Raw genomic sequence first — 16228 nt, 5'->3', positions numbered from 1 at the left:
GGAATTAAATAAATAAATAAATCTTTAAAAAAAGAAAGAAAATGTTGGAAAAACAATTGCTGCTGTCCCCAAAATTCTGGCCTTCATACCCAAGAAATTCTGTAGAGTAAAGTCCTTTCACCTCATTAACTAATGTGCTATTGCAAATATCACTCACATTAATAAGCAGTTACACGACTCTGATCCCACACTCACTTTGAAAGGGCATTCTGAACTCATGTGCAATTTGTATAGTGATTTTGGAAAAAAAAAAAAAAAGACAATGACCTGAGCCTGCTGGTATATGACCCTTTATCAAGCCAGTAGAACCTCGTGGGCCAGCCCACCCCCGTGCAGTCCAGGGAGCCTGGGGAGTGGGCTCCGTTGCCAGCGCGATCACTGCTGACCCAGCAGGGCAGTAGCCTCTTCCCTTAAACTGCCGGATGCAAAAAACATGAAGCAGGACTTCTGCATCATGTATGCTGAACTAAGAAAGAAATGGATGGGTGGGTATTTGACAAACGTAAAAATAATAAATAATAACAAAAAACAATTTACTGACTTACAAGCAATTAGATGAGTAAAAAAGCTTCTAGCAGGACATTAAACCAGCAAGGGACGATTTTACAATGTAGAAGTGCCCTGTGTTGTGTCCAAAGTTGGGGTTTTCTGCCTAAAAGAATTAGGCCCTACCCAGCTGCTTTCTGTTAAAACACTATCGACCAACGTTTAAGTCTCTAGACTTTTATAGACTTACAGAAACCAGAACAGGATAATATTCCTTTAAGGAGACAGCATTAACAAAACGCTGATTTTCAGTTTCCATGTTCAGATGATGGAGGAGATTGTTGTTATGGGAGAAGTGGGGTGAGGGGGATGGGGGGTATATGGGGACCTCATATTTTTTTAATGTAACATTAAAAATAAATAAATAAAGACAAAAAAGAAAGAAAGAGACAATGACCTGCAAATTTTCTAACTCTCAGGAGAGAATCCACCACTTTCAGCTTCACTGCTCATGTACCCCTTAACCATTAACAAGTACGCCAGGGTAAATAGCGTACCCCAAAACTCCCATCCAGCCAGAACCTAGGAGTATGACCTTATTTGGAAATGGGGTCTTTACAGACATGACAAACTGCGACAAGGCCCTGCTGGGTTAGGCTGGGCCCAAGCTCAGCATGAATGGTGTCTTTATGGGGAGGGGCAAATGGGGACACGTGGGATGAGGTGGCCTCCAGCCAAGGCTGGGGGCACAGTCCTGCCGACACCTGGATTTCAGCCTGCAGCCTCTTGCCTGGGAGACAGTGAAAATCTGCTGTGTTAAGCCACTCGCTCTGTGGCACTTTGTTACAGCAACACCAAGAAACTAATACAACAAGAAAAAGTTACAAGGGAAAAGAAAAGGGTGGCTCACCACATCAGGAGAGGTTTTGCCCAGTAAAAGGCAATCCCACTTTTTTCCCAGACCATACCAATCAAGGCAAACACCCGAGCTTTTCTCACCTTTTCCCCTAATCAAGAAACTGTTCTCTCTCCCTCCCTCCCCTTCCCCTCTCCTGTATATGAGCATGTGCCAAATTGGCAGGCGTTTCCAGGAAGGTAAATCGCGATGATTTTCAAAAGCCCTAAAGATTTAACAGCCATTGACCAAGCACCCACATTCCGTAGCTTGGCCTAAGTGAACAATTGGACATATCAGCCAGGACACATGCATATAATTTCCTCAAGGTCATTATTTCTAATAGGAAAAAAGTGGAAACAAGTTGATGTCTAACAACAGCTACACCAAGTTCATCCATAGACAGAATGCTCCTCAGGTCAGGTCAGAGGTGGTAACCAATGAGCAGTGCCGTGGAGGGACAGCCACCGCAGCAATGAATCCTGTTGCTAATACACACGCACAGTACAGAGCCAGGACAGAGCCAGGCGTGACCAGCTGTGGTTTCAACACTGCCGTCGGCCTCTTCATCGCCGACCCAGGGAATCCTACTACGAGTGACCTCTTGACTGGCAGGGAGGGGGGTCGGGAAGGCCACGTCCAACCTCTCCACCCTCAGGCTCTGCTAGGTCTCCCGCCCCTGGCATATGCTGTTCTACTCCAACATGTTAAAAGTGGAACTTCAGATGACGGCGATTTTACATTCCCTTTTGCTTATCTGTACTTCATAATTTTAATATAAAGATAAGGTGTTCTTTCTGTCCAAGAGAGCAGATAATGACAAATGAAGAGTAAATATTTGAAATAAATCAACCGGGGTTTTAATATCCCAAGTCCATATTTGTTAGCAAGATAACTTGGTCAAGTTCCTTAGCTTCATATGACCAGAATGAATTGCAGTTATCTTTTTTTATTATAGAAGATAATAAAAACTCCATTTTGGATAAAGGAAATGATTAATGTGTAGTATATACTATGTAAAATGCCACTTAAGTGTATATAATTCTAAGAGAAAAACATCTAAACCGCAATCTCATCAGAGAAAAAATATAAATAAAAACACATGGGGGGAAATTCATTTGCAATAGTAACCAAAAATGCAAATTAAGCAGCCCTGATTACCATTTTACATACAACTCCCCCCACCCCCAAAACAGGGGCAAGGCTGTCATGAAACTGCTGGCCATCCACCGCTCGTGGCACGTGTTTAATAGGAGACCTTCAGGGAGGCGTGCCTGCGCCAGGCAGTAGCGTTAGAAACTCCACTCCAGTGCACTTATCTTCACAAACTCATTTGCCAAAAGCAAAAACAACGTGCACAAAGGTGTTTATTTCTGAAATCAAAATAGTAAGTAATAAGAAATATCTGAATATCCATTACTAGAGGAATAGTGAATGGTTTAAGTTGGCGTGTCAGAGCAATAAAATTAGGAAACCACCAAAGTCCTAATACTGAAGACCATGGAGAAGCAAAGTAGTTTGATGCAATTTTTAAATGAAAAGCAACAGGACCCAAACCACCTACTCTGTTTGTGGCTAAAGAAAACATAAAGGGGGAAGCAGACTTGGTCCAGTGGTTAGGGCATCCGCCTACCACATGGGAGGTCCATGGTTCAAACCCCGGGCCTCCTTGACCCGTGTGGAGCTGGCCCATGTGCAGTGCTGATGTGCGCAAGGAGTGCCCTGCCACGCAGGAGTGTCCCCACATAGGGGAGCCCCACGCGCAAGGAGTGCGCCCCGTAAGGAGAGCCGCCCAGCACGAAAGAAAGTGCAGCCTGCCCAGGAATGATGCCGCAAACACAGAGAGCTGACACAGCAAGATGATGCACCAAAAAGAAACACAGATTCCCGGTGTCACTGATAAGGATAGAAGCAGTCACAGAGGAACACACAGTGAATGGACACAGAGAGCAGACAACTGGGGTGGGGGGAGAGAAGTAAATTTTTTTAAAAAATCTTTAATAAAAAAGATAAAAAGAAAGAAAACATAAAGGTGCGTGCAATGGAAGAACTGAGGGGAGGGGAGGGGGGCAGGCTTCTAGGCAGAGGGGCCATGTGTACAGTAGAAGAGGGGGGTCACCGGCCCCCTCCAGAGACCGACCGAAGTCACGGTCAGCCGTGCCAACTACTCCTGGGGTAGGAAGCTAACAGCAGGCTGCCATTTCTAGAGGAAAGAAAGAAGAATCAAGCTTTACTGCAATTTCATGAATGGACCGGTCCAAACACCAGGCAGGCACGCAAGACCAAGGTGGCCTGGGAAGGAAGGCGAGGGGTCCCGAGGTGAAGAGGCCAGGGAGGGGGCAGCCGCTCGGCCCTGCTTGCTTCGTGAGACTGCGAGGATGATGAAGGAAACAGGCAGGAGGACAGAGGGGTTATGGCATCCTCCGAATTGAACTAGATGACCCCACGAAGCAGACAAGGAGCCTAAAGGAACCAGGGACGGGCGATAACTTCAACAACATGAGCACAAGTGGACACAAGAGGTGGGCACGCTGACACATCTCCTTGTTCCCACTCAATCACACTCGGCCCCGGCCCTACCAAGTAAACACGACACTGCATCGGCGAGAAGGCTTTCTGAAAGAAAACGTGGGAGGCTCAAAGAGAGTTCCATCCTGGGTCATTTCTTTTGCCCTAAATAATGTCGCATCCATAAAACTTCTCCTCTAACCTTCTAAAAATGCAAGTACAGGATTTCTTAATGTTTTAGAATTTACAAAAGTAAGAATTGTAGATTTTTAAAGTCAGGCTAAAAGGATGAAAGTGTGGCATGGCCCCATTCTTTATATCAGAACTGACTGACATTAGAGAAGAAGATGCTTGCTCCCGTCTACTGAAGGCCTGTTCCCAGGGTTCCACATTTCAATCATTCAATCCTCAGGCTTCACTATTGCCTCGTTTCACTGATACACAACAGAGTGATGAAGCAAATTCCCCAATCTGCTAAGTAGTCAAGACAGGAGTTTAACCTAGGTGATTCAACCCCAGGAGCTCTGCTCTAAACCGATCAGTACATGAGATTAGAGAGCAACTACTAGCTAATTACACCAAACTTTGTGCAGCTGCTGGATAAAGATGAACAAGTAGTGGAGAGCGCATGTTGCAGAGCAGGGGTAGCTCAGTCTCCCATTTGCCCCTCTGGCTCTGCTTGTACTTATAAATTAACTTTTTTGATGATGGCACAACTTCAATAAATTAAACACGGAAACAGAACTTAAGATGAACAAATGAAAAAGTGGCAATCAAATTTTTAAAGAAGCATATGCAATCACATTGCTCTTACTAAAATTATTAACTCACAAAAAAAAGTAAAAAAAAAAACTGGAGAGAACATTTACCAATTTTTGTACCATTATAAATATTAAATTATTTTTAAACTTTTTTTTTTTTTTTTTGGCAGATACCAGGGCAAGAGATTGAATCTGGGACCTTGTTCGTGGGAAGCCGGCCTCAGCTGCTGAGCTACACTCACTCCCAACATTATTTATCCTGCCATTTTAATTTATACTTTTATGTTCCTAATAGCTAATGTATTAGTACTATAATGTATATTTTATAAGTAAATTAATATACCTATCTGAAGGAGATGATCACAAATTCAATGACAGCAGCAGTTTGATCAAAATTTTAGAGACCACTGTCCGAAGGCTTTAAACAAGAGAAAAACATAATCAAATGTGCATTCCCAAAAGATCATTCTGGAGACAACATCGGAGCATGCATTTTAGAGGCAGAGGATGCAATTACATTGTTGAAGGCCTGAACTAGCAGTGAGAATGGAGGGAAGAGGAAGGTTGAGGAAAGCACTAGTAGATTTATTCAGGGAGTGAAAGGGCAGAAGTCAATGATGATTCCATAGCAACGCATTCTGACCTGGGGCAGATAACAACATTTGTTTGTTTCTTTGTTTAAAGCCGTTTTATCTGCACACCATACAGTCCATCCAAAGTGTAACATTGATGGCCTTCAGTGTAATCAGAGGTGTGCTTTCATCACCACAATTTTAGGACATTTTCAATGCTCCAAAAAGAAAAAACCCACCCCTTATCCCCTGCTAAACTACACTTAGCATGGGTACCTTTGCTACAACTGATGGAAGAGTAAATTATTACCGTTCACTGTAGGCCCATATGCCACCCTATTACTAACTCTGTGTAATAGTGACGTACATTTGTTCTACTTCACAGAAGAACATTCTTATATTTGTACTACTGACCACATTCATCGTCCACAACAGGGTCCAATGTGCTAACAGGCCCAAGTTCTGTCCTCCAGCGTTTTCTTCTAGTGACATACACGACTCTAAACTTTCCCTGTCAACCACAATTACATCCGCATATCAGTGCTGTTAATTACCCTCACAATAACATACTACTATCACCACTATCCATTCCAAACATTTACAGTAGCCTTATCACAAATTCTGCACAAATTAAGCTTTGGCTCCCCATTCTCTCCCCTCACTCTAGCTTCTGGTGACCCGTATTCTAGACGTCATCTCCATGAGTTTGCTCATTATATTTGTTTCATACTAGTGCGATCGCACAATATTTGCCCTTCAGCGTCTGGCTTTTTCACTCAGCGTAACGTCCTCAAGGTTCACCATGTTGTCCTGTGCATCAGGACTTCATGTCTTCTGACAGCTGAACAATACTCCATAGCATGGGTATACCACCTTTTGCTAGATAATAAAATTTTGATAGTTAAATTCTGGCCACACCGAGGCTGAAATGCCCGTGGAAGCAGAGTGTGTGCACATAGTGCAGATGGGAAAAAGAGGGCTGGGGGTCCAGAAGAGGCCTGGGTCTGTGAACCGCTGAGCTTCATCAGTCACAAGTGTCCCTGAAAACATGGCCCTGACAAACGCACTGGAGAGCACCTACGCAGAAGAGCAGCCCATCAGGAAGAAGGCCACGACTCGCTGCAGGCCGCAGAGAGGTCACCACGGTGCAAGCCACCCCGGGGACAGCCTCAAGTCTGTCTGCTTCCAAAGCATGAGGGCCATCCACCACCACCCCTCACCCGCGCACAGCTTGCAAGCTGCAGGGGACGACCTGACAAAGAAGGGTGCCGTGTTGGCAGCCTCCTGTTTTACAGAAACCGGTGGTTAAGCGAGCTGTCAAACAAGTCCATCATGGCAGAACTAGAAGAACAATTTTCCCATGTGAACCTGGATTTTAAACGATCAACAAAAAGATTATAGAGACATGCTTTCTGAAATTAAAAACAAAACCTCCTGCGACTAAACACATGAAAAATTAACTTTTGCTGCTACTGCTGCTTGGGTTGCTTAGCTGCCTGGCAGCATTAACTGATGATCCCTCTTTCCCATCAGAACCCAAGGACCGTCCTTCATAAATAAAGATAGGCTTTGGCTTTTTGAGGCCACTGAGAATTTATTCAGTGCCCCAAGAAGAAATAAAAGCTAGATTAGAGGGAAATTTTACAATTTTCCCAATGCCTTAAAAAATGTACGTATCCGGAGTTTCTCCAAAATGATAAGGGGATATAAATCTTATCTTGGCTTTGAATCAGCATCCTAAGCACATTTACTTCCACTGGTCTTAAAAATATACTGTAAGTTGAATTTACCAGCTCATTTTTTCCAAAAATGTTTATTATGGAAAACTTCAAGCATGAACAGACACAGATTAGTACAATGCAGTACCACACACCCAACAGCCAGATTCAATAATCAGCAATTGCTCTTGGCCAAGAGCTCTTCAGGCATCCTCACCCACCCCCACTCTTTAGCACCGTGAAGCAAAGCCCGGGAATCACAGCATTTCCTCCATAAATATTTTAGAATATAATTTTAACTATAAGACCATGGAGGGAAGCGGACTTGGCCCAGTGGTTAGTGCGTCCGTCTACCACATGGGAGGTCCGTGGTTCAAACCCCGGGCCTCCTTGACCCGTGTGGAGCTGGCCCCTGTGCAGTGCTGATGCACGCAAGGAGTGCCGTGCCACGCAGGGTGTCCCCCGCGTAGGGGAGCCCCACGCGCAAGGAGAGCGCCCCGTAAGGAGAGCTGCCCAGCGCGAAAGAAAGTGCAGCCTGCCCAGGAATGGCACCACACACATGGAGAGCTGACGCAGCAAGATGACGCAACAAAAAGAGACACGGATTCCCGTGCCGCTGACAACAACAGAAGCAGACAAAAGAACACGCAGCAAATAGACACAGAGAACTGGGGCGGTGGGGGGAGGGGAGAGAAATAAAATAAATAAAATCTAAAAAAAACTAAGCCATGGGGATAATGAGAGTATCAAGCCCACACACCTACTATGTGAGAATTAAATCAGGTAATTCAGTAAGCATTTAATGGCATACAGTGAGCTCTTTAGAAAGTTGTCATCCTTGTTCATTTTTAGTCCTTAAGATCCTTGATAAAAGAAAATATCCTTTTCCAAACTCATGCTGAACTTTGAGGTACTATCTCTTTCCTCCCTGCCCCCTCCAAATGACTATTCTAAATTCAGTTGTACCCTGAAGGCTTTTGCCTCACTTGAATTTTTGCCAATTTTCTTTATAATGGCACTCTGAACAAAAGCTGCTCCTGCTGTGTGATAATACATCTTCCATACTTTGTAAATGGCAGGCAGAATCAACTCTCCTTGAAAACAGTCCAGAAACTAACCCTCTTGGCTGTTTATGAAGCATTCAAATGAGAGGCAAAGAATTTTTTTTTTAACTTCCCACCATGTGCCAAACATGAAACTTCACAAATTCTAATCTGCTCGTTTAAAAAAATTTCTGGAAGTTTCCATTTAAAATATTTATTCAGCACCTACAGCTGTGCTATGTGCTACAGAGGGTAAACAATAAAAGAAAAAGTCACTTTCTGGAAAAAAAAGTTTATACTTCATAAGGAAAGAGGAGAGGCATACTAATAATTTCTAATGTGATAAAACATAATGCTATACATGTCACAAGAGAGGGACAGAGAACAGGCTATGAAAAATCACATAGGAAAAATAACTTACAGTGAAGAGTAGTTATGCAGGGTTATTTAAGAGCAAAACCACAGGTAAGATGAAAGTCTGAAAAACACGTAGATTTCAACAGGCCGAACAAAGGGATGCAAGAAGCAAGAAGAACGAGAATTCCACACACAGGGGGAGTGGATGTGGCTCAAGCAGCTGAGCGCCTGCTTCCCACATCCCAGGTCCAGTTCCGGTGCCTCCTAAACAACAACAAAAACAAACAACAAGCAAAACAAACAAACAAAAAACAATTCAGGGGAGCCAATGTGGCTCAGTGGTTGAGTGACAGCTTCTCACGCATGAGGTCTCAGGGTCAATCTTCGGATCCTGGTATCTCAAAAAAAAAAAAAAAAATTCCAGACAGAAGAACTAGGAGTGCTGGGACTAAAGTACAGCGAGTGTTGATGGAAAAGGGATAGAGGCATCTGGCCTGCTGCAGGATGCACGGCGGGCAACGGAGTCGGACGGAGAGCTTCAATGGACTGGCCCCTGAGGACACTTGACATCAAGTAGGGGGCGGGACTAGATTCCTCAGGTGAACGAGAGCCCTGAGGTCTGGAGCGTGGTCAGAGGTGTGTTTTACATGGACTAAGATGGATGCGTGGGAAAGGGGGACAAGGAAACCACCGGGACGTACTTCAGAAGTCAAAGGCCTTGAAAGGAAGCTATGGATACCAACCATACTTTGGAAGTAGAAATATGGCTCACTGGTTGGAAAAGGTGGAAAATAACTCAAAGATGATGCCAAACTTTTGGACCTGAATGATTGAGAAAGTAATGGTGCCATTCGAAACTATAAATGTAATTAATGCACTGAACTGCACCCTTAAAAACGGTTAAAGTTTCATTAACACAAGTTATGGCCCCGCCCCATTCAAGACCCAACCCCCAGAAGCTTTGACAACCAAGAAGGGACAGAAGCTCCAGAAAACAGGTGAAGGACTGAAGTTACAGGACAGGTGCTGAATCAAGGAAAAGGCCACTTAAAAGCCATGGGACCTCGTGGTGTCCTGGGTGGCGCCTTTCCCTGTTAGCTCCGCACAGAGCCAGCCCGGCTCCCTGTGCGGGTTCCCTGCCCCGTTTCTGGAGCAAGCAGAGCAACCCTTGTGCACGTACCAAAGTCTCGTGGTGGCCTGAGAGGTTTGCTGACCAAACCCTGCCCCACACGCTGAAGGCAACTCACAGGGCTCTGGTACAGAACTGTGGGAGAAGTCAAGTCATGCTGCCAGGAGCATGCAGTGCGCTGCTCAGGACCCTGAGGAAACTATTTCCGAGGGAAAAGGGGGCATCTGGAAATGTGCAAAACGGGGGATTCCCAGGACCATATGAACTTACCCAGGACAGAACAACTACGCAGAAAGGATCGGGGAGGGCCCTATGCTTTGGCCTGGAGCTGTTCTCTAAACTCCCAGTATAGACCAGCCTGAAGGACAGCCCTGCCAGGTCAGTCTGCAAGGACTGGGAAAGCTGTTGTTAGCCTCTAGCAATCAAGGAATGCTCTGTCATAATATTAGATATACACAAACATATGGAATAGATGTCTCAGAGTCTAAATTTCAATAACAACACATTAAAATATCAAAATGTCCAGGTTTCCACACAAGGTCACAAAACTCACAAAGAAATAGGAGGTGACAGCCCAGGCAAAGGAGAAGATTAAAACATTATAGACCACCAGTGAGGAGGATCCGCCCAGGGGCAAAAGAAACAAAGACTTTTTAAAAATTGGCCCTAAATACGCTCAAATGGCTAAGGGAAAACATGGACAAAGAACTAAAGAAAATCAGGAAAACAGTAGATGAACACAGAGAGAGCATCAACAGAGAGATGGAAATTATAGAAAGGAACCAAACAACTGAAAACCATAGTAAAAGAAATAAAAAATTCCCTAGATTGGTTCATGAGAAGATGTCAGCTGGCAGAAGAAAAAACCAGAAAACTTGACGATAAGACAATTAAAATCATTCAGTCTGAGGAGCAGAAGGAAGAGAGAAGGAAAGTGAAGAGAGCTGAGGAACCTGTGGGACACCATCAAGCGGAACAGTATAAGCACTGTGAGAGTTCCAGGAGGAGAGGGAGAGGGGCAGAGAGAATGGAAGAGAACTAATGGCTGAAAAGTCTCCAAATTTAAAGAAGGACATGAATATACATATCCAAGATGCTCAACAAACCCCAGAACAAGATAAATCCAATAGGCCCTTGCCACAATACATTATAATCAAACTGGCAAATGCCAAAGATAGGGAATTCTGAAAGCCACAAAAGAGAAGCAACCTGTCATGTACAAGGGAGCCGCGATAAAATTAAATGCCAATTTCTTAGCAAAAACCATGGTAGCAAGACGGCAGTGGAATGACACATTTAAAGTGATGAAAGCAAAAAAAAACTGCCAACCAAGAATTCCATATATTTGGCAAAACTGTTTTTCAAAAATGAGGGAAATATTAAGACATTCCCATAAACAAAACAAAAGCTGAGAGAGTTCAAAACCACTAGAGCAGCCCTACAAGAGACAATAAAGAGAGTTCTGCAGGTGGAAAGGAAAGGACAGTAGGCAAGAGACTGAAGCTGAATAAAGGACTAAATATTCCCAGTGAGGGTAGCAACCTGGGTAAATATAAATGCCAGTGTTATTGTATTTTTGGTTTGTAACTTCCCTTTGTACTTCTTACAGGATCTAAAAAGCCAATGCATAAAATGTAATGATAAATCAGTGGTTTTGAACTCATAATATATAAACATGTCATTTGCAACAAGAACTCTATAAAGGTGGGGGTTATAGGAACAAAGATTGTGCATATAACTGAAGTTAAGTTGTGTCAAAGCAGATGAGATTGTTATGGATTAGGATGTTAAATTTAAGCACCATCATAACTATAAAGAAAATATCAGAGAATATGCATGCTCACAGAGAGAGAGCATAAAGTATGGGTTGCTAGGGGTATAATGGGTGAGGGTTCCTGTGTGAGGAGATTGGAAAGTTTAATTAATGGACAGTGGTGAGGGTACCACAATACTGTGACTGTGCTTAATCCTATTCAATTATATGCTTGGAAGTGTTTCAAGTGGGAAAGTTTGTTATATATATGTTCCCACAATTAAAAAAAACAAAAAAGAATCAGAAAGAGCAACTACAGAGACAATTGACAATTAAATGCAAAAAATGATCCTGGATGGGATCTAACAAGAGAAGAGAAGAGGCTCAAAGGGATATTATTCTGACACATGGAAAAATGGGACTATAGCTTAGTAAACTTTATATACAAGCTTTATATCAATGCTAAAGTGCTTAAACTTGATAACTGAACTTAAGATGGTTACATAACTGAATATTCGTTTTCTTAGGAAAGGTACATGGTAGTGCTAAGTGTTCAAGAAGCATGATGTATATAAACTACACTCAGATGTTCAAAGAATGAAGGGAGGGAGGGAGGGAAAGAAATACGGCAATTGTGGCAAAAAGTAAAAATCAGTCAATCTGGGTATTTGGGGGGTAGGGCTAGGCTGGAGTTCTCTTTATGAGTTTTTTTTTAACTGTACTGTAAATCTGAAAGTACTTCAAAATAAAAAGCTTTTTTTAAAAAAAGTAAGCTATGTATGTTTGTGGCAGTTTGAAATTGTTTTATGAATCCCCAAAAGATTATGCTTTTGAACTTATCTATACCTGTGGGTGTGATACCTTTGATTGCATTAAATTTAGTTGAGGGTCCTTGGATTAGATTACTTGATAAAATCGATTTAGGGCTTTTGATTGGACTGTGTCAGTGAGGTGTGACTCACTGGTTCTGATATAAATGGAGACACAGAAACACACAGAGGAAAAGGAAGCCACCATTTTTGATCCTGCCATGTGAGAGGACTAGAAGACTGCTTAAGCATGAAGTTCCCAAGAGCTGCGCCCAAGGACCAGCTCAAGGCCTACTACATACCTGACAGCTTACAGCTGAACTTGGGAAGAAAGCAGCGCAGCTGAGAGTGATGGAGAAGGCCCTGGAAGAAAAGCCCCAAGCCTGGTTGCTTACAGGTGAGCACCAGAAGCTGGGCTCCGAGGGGTGAGCCCAGAGGGGAAGGCTGAGCCCTCGGCAGAGGTGGGCGGCCACCCTGCTTTGCCACGTGCCCGGACAACAGGACAACAGTAGCTGACTTTGGTGAGAAAGCACCTCTTATGCTGCCTTGATTTGGACTTTTCAAGGCCTTGGAATTGTAAGCTTTTACCAATAATAAATTCCTTTTATGAATGCCAACCCATTTCTGGTTCTTTGCAATGTTACTACAGTTTAAAAATAGTGGTTTTAGAGTAATGAAAACATCCTAAAATTGACTGAGGTGATGACACCCCAGCTCTGTGATGAAAATGAGAGCCACTGCATGTGCATTTTGAATGGACTGTACAAAGCATGGGGCTGCATATCACAGGCAAGCCAGTGGTGGAGGATGGTTAACAGGAAAACAGGAGAAGGTTCCCTCAGACTCCGCTGAGGGAAACCAGGTACAGGGCTTGTCTCTTACCTGGTCTCTTCTCTCAGTCTTGGCTGCCCTGCTTTCTCCCCGATTTCAGCTACAAGCTATTAATATAAGGCAAATGGCTCATCTCTCCCCAGGGCCTCAGCCACTTGAATCTCTCCTTTCTGTCACATGGCATTATCAAAAATGGCAGAGTTCCTTTTTTTGGTGTGTCTTCATTTATCCGACACAGAAAGAGGACAGAGACTCAACCTGAGTCACGCCACACTGACATAGTCCATTTGAAAAAAGGTCTCACACCCACAGGAGTGGACCAGCCCACACCAACGTCTTTCTCTTTTTGAGATTCATAAAATAATTTCAAACTGCCACAGGTGGGATGGGGGAAAAATATACCAAATGTAAATATATGGGCTATAGTTAGTAGTATTTTTCTGATGATGCTCTTCCATAGTTTTAACAAATGTTTCACAACGATGCAATGTTAGTGGTGAGGTGACGTATGGGAGCCCTGTATGAGGTGATGCATATTTGTTTTGTAAATTCACAACTTTTACTACACACTTATTACTTACATATGTTCATATAATAATAATATACTTCAAAAAATTTTATTTTCCAAAAATAGTGGTACTATTAAAGGAAAAACCAGTCAGAAGAACTGGGGTTGGGAAAGAGGTGATACAATGAATCCCATTTCAACATGATGAGTTTGTTGTACCAGCGGAATATACCCGGCAGGTCATCAGACCCAACAGGCAAAGTGTAGAAAGGCCAATGAGAAAATCTTGATGAAATAATGTTTAGGTGTAGCAAGAGCAGCTAGTGAAAATAAATGGAAATTAGTACAATCACAGGACCCAAAGAATGAGAGAGCTGCAGAGAAGTCATGAAGACAAAAGACAGATTTGAGAGGTTGAGGCAATGAACGCAGACCACCTTGTTCAACCAATCTAATACAAAAGAACAAAAAGAAGATGGGACGTTGGAGATATGGGCAACACCACTGAAGCAAGAGTTTTCCATTGCTTGTTTAGGAAAGGGGACAACTGTTTTTATGCAGCCAAAAGGCAGTGAAGAGGAAACAACTGAACAACCAAGAGGAAGGAAAACTAATGACAAGGAAATGATGATAAATGAAAACAGAGAAAAAGTATGTGGGGAAAAATGTAAGTGAAGCTCTAGAATCAGACAACTAGTTGCCAGGCATGTTCCCTTGGTGTTTCAAAAGAGGCGTCAGGTTCCAACATTTGGAAATGGAAGAGACTTCACCTAGAAAACCAGAGATTTCGTCTTTCTAGAGAAAACAAAAGATCCGGCTACCCTTGACCCAGCTTCCTCAAGACAACAATCGCTGCTCAGCCGCTCAGACAAGGCCCGAGCTCTGAGGTAGGTTCCGATCCCACCCACTGGCTCGCCAGACACTTCCACGGCCCCCAGAGCCTTGCAGTGGCTCCTCACCTAGACCTTCTCAATAAAAGAAAATGACATCACCCTCAGGGAGGAAGTGCAGATTGTAGGAGAGGGCTTGAAAACCATATGAAAAATAAAATTGTAGTTACATCATTAAAGGAAATGGGTTAGGAAGTCAACAGGAGATGAATAATCAGAGGAATGCAGTGTTTGTCATTTGCCTAGCAAGTGACCTAAAGCCCAGAGGCAGAGGTCCCAGGCAGTCGTGGCACAAGATGAGACAGAGAGACTGTCCCAGGGTGCTCATGGGACCGCGTGAGCAGATGGGCCAGTGCCTGGCCTTGACAGGGCGTCAGCAGGGGCCGGAGGCCCTGGAGAATGAGGAGGAGGCATCAGAACCAAGAGCAGATTCAGGAAGACGGAGTGAAGGAGACAGGAGAGAGCTGGAGGGCAAGATAAAAAGGTGTTCCATGGACATTTTCTGGCTGGAACTTGATAATGTCATCCATATAAAAACATAAAATGCACACAAGAAGGCTAAGTGGGAGAAGAACTGGGAGACTTTAGGAGGAAAGTGAAAACAGTATAATTGGTACAAAAGGGAAAGTTAGTCGTGCAAAAGTTTACCTTTAGTGTATCTCCAACTCCCTGTTACTCAATTCCTAGAAATCAACTAGAATAGATCCTCTTTTTTTAATAACAGTGAAAACAAGACCAGACCTGATAAAAATTTAAGTTCAGAGAATTATACTTTTGTGCCATGAGCCATGTGATTGCTAAATAAGCCTATTTTTAAACTGCACACTTGACTTCCCTTGGAATATCCTTAAATACGTTTTGGAGATAAAAGGTACACTCATTCTTTGTTCTTATATGTAGAGGACTAAACACATGATCTCTAGTTTGGAAGAAGAAAGGAGACCAGTTTCAAAGTTCAGTAAGTTCCCAGCATCTCACACACCAATCACATGTAAAATGACAATGAAGTATTTATGACCAGCTCGCCCAGGCATGATGCTCTGGGGCTGCGTATTAAGTTCATGTATGTTTAAAAACACATACATAAAACGACATAGTTAATGCTGAGAAAAATTCTATCAGATCACTCCCCAAATGAAAGCATGGCAGCTCTGAGAATAGTAATGGTAGACACTACCTTTATCTTGAGGTGTTTTTACATTGAGAAAGTATTTGTATAATATTTTTAATTAAGCTTTAATGAAACGAAGCCTAAAGCAACCTTCCTGATAATCAAAGAAAGAAATGTAAATGATGGAGTTTGGCTTTGGGGTCCTCAGGCCACCTTACTTGCGCATCTTTGGAAGCTGCAACTTTTTTATCCTTCAGAAGCCTGAAGGTTCCAGGGTTGATTTATGGGGTATTGTTTTTGTCCCAGCATAACTCAGGTGCTGTATCTCTTGCCTATTTCCTAGTTTAAAGTCATCAAACTGGATGTGATCTAGCAAAAAGAGCCATGAAAAGGGAAGCAGATATGGCTCAAGTCATAAGGCCTCTGCCTACCATATGGGAGGACCCAGGTTCTATCCCCGGGGCCTCCTAGTGCAAAAAAAATAAGAGAAAGCATACCAGCATTGTGAGCCAGTGCCCACAGAGTGAGGCGAGTGCCCGTACGGTGAGCCAAATGCCCACGTGAGTGCCCACATAGTGAGCCAGTGCCCGCACAAGTGAGTCACACAGCAAGATGATGACGCAACAAAAGAGAGACGAAGGGGAGTCAAGGTAAAGCACAGCAGAGACCAGGAACTGAGGTGGCACAATTGGCAGGGAACCTCTCTCCACATCAGAGGTTCCCAGGATGAAATCCCTCTGAATCCTAGAGGAGAAAGATGAGAAGATAGGACAAAAAAGAGAGATACAGAAGATCATACAGAGAATGAACAAGAGACAGCAAAAACAGCAGGGTGGGGGTGGGGGAGGGGGAAAATA

General features: G+C 43.4%; 1 protein-coding gene across 24 annotated transcripts in view; it reads right to left on the bottom strand.

The window, feature by feature from the left end:
• The window catches only part of PPFIBP1 (PPFIA binding protein 1), a 213418-nt gene that overhangs the window by 150484 nt on the left and 46706 nt on the right, over positions 1–16228 (bottom strand). The window contains exon 1 of one of the 24 annotated variants that reach the window (XM_058282970.2): positions 2576–2754. The exons of the other annotated variants lie outside the window; for them this stretch is intronic. The gene's annotated coding sequence lies outside the window, so the exon portion shown is untranslated. Of the gene's footprint in view, positions 1–2575; positions 2755–16228 lie in introns of those variants that run through there. 24 annotated transcript variants of the gene reach the window in all.

The sequence above is a fragment of the Dasypus novemcinctus genome, chromosome 20 (assembly GCF_030445035.2).
Source record: "Dasypus novemcinctus isolate mDasNov1 chromosome 20, mDasNov1.1.hap2, whole genome shotgun sequence".
In the NCBI taxonomy this organism is placed as follows: domain Eukaryota; kingdom Metazoa; phylum Chordata; class Mammalia; order Cingulata; family Dasypodidae; genus Dasypus; species Dasypus novemcinctus.
The sequence above is the reverse complement of the archived record's forward strand: the minus strand, read 5'-3'. Positions and strand labels throughout refer to the sequence as shown.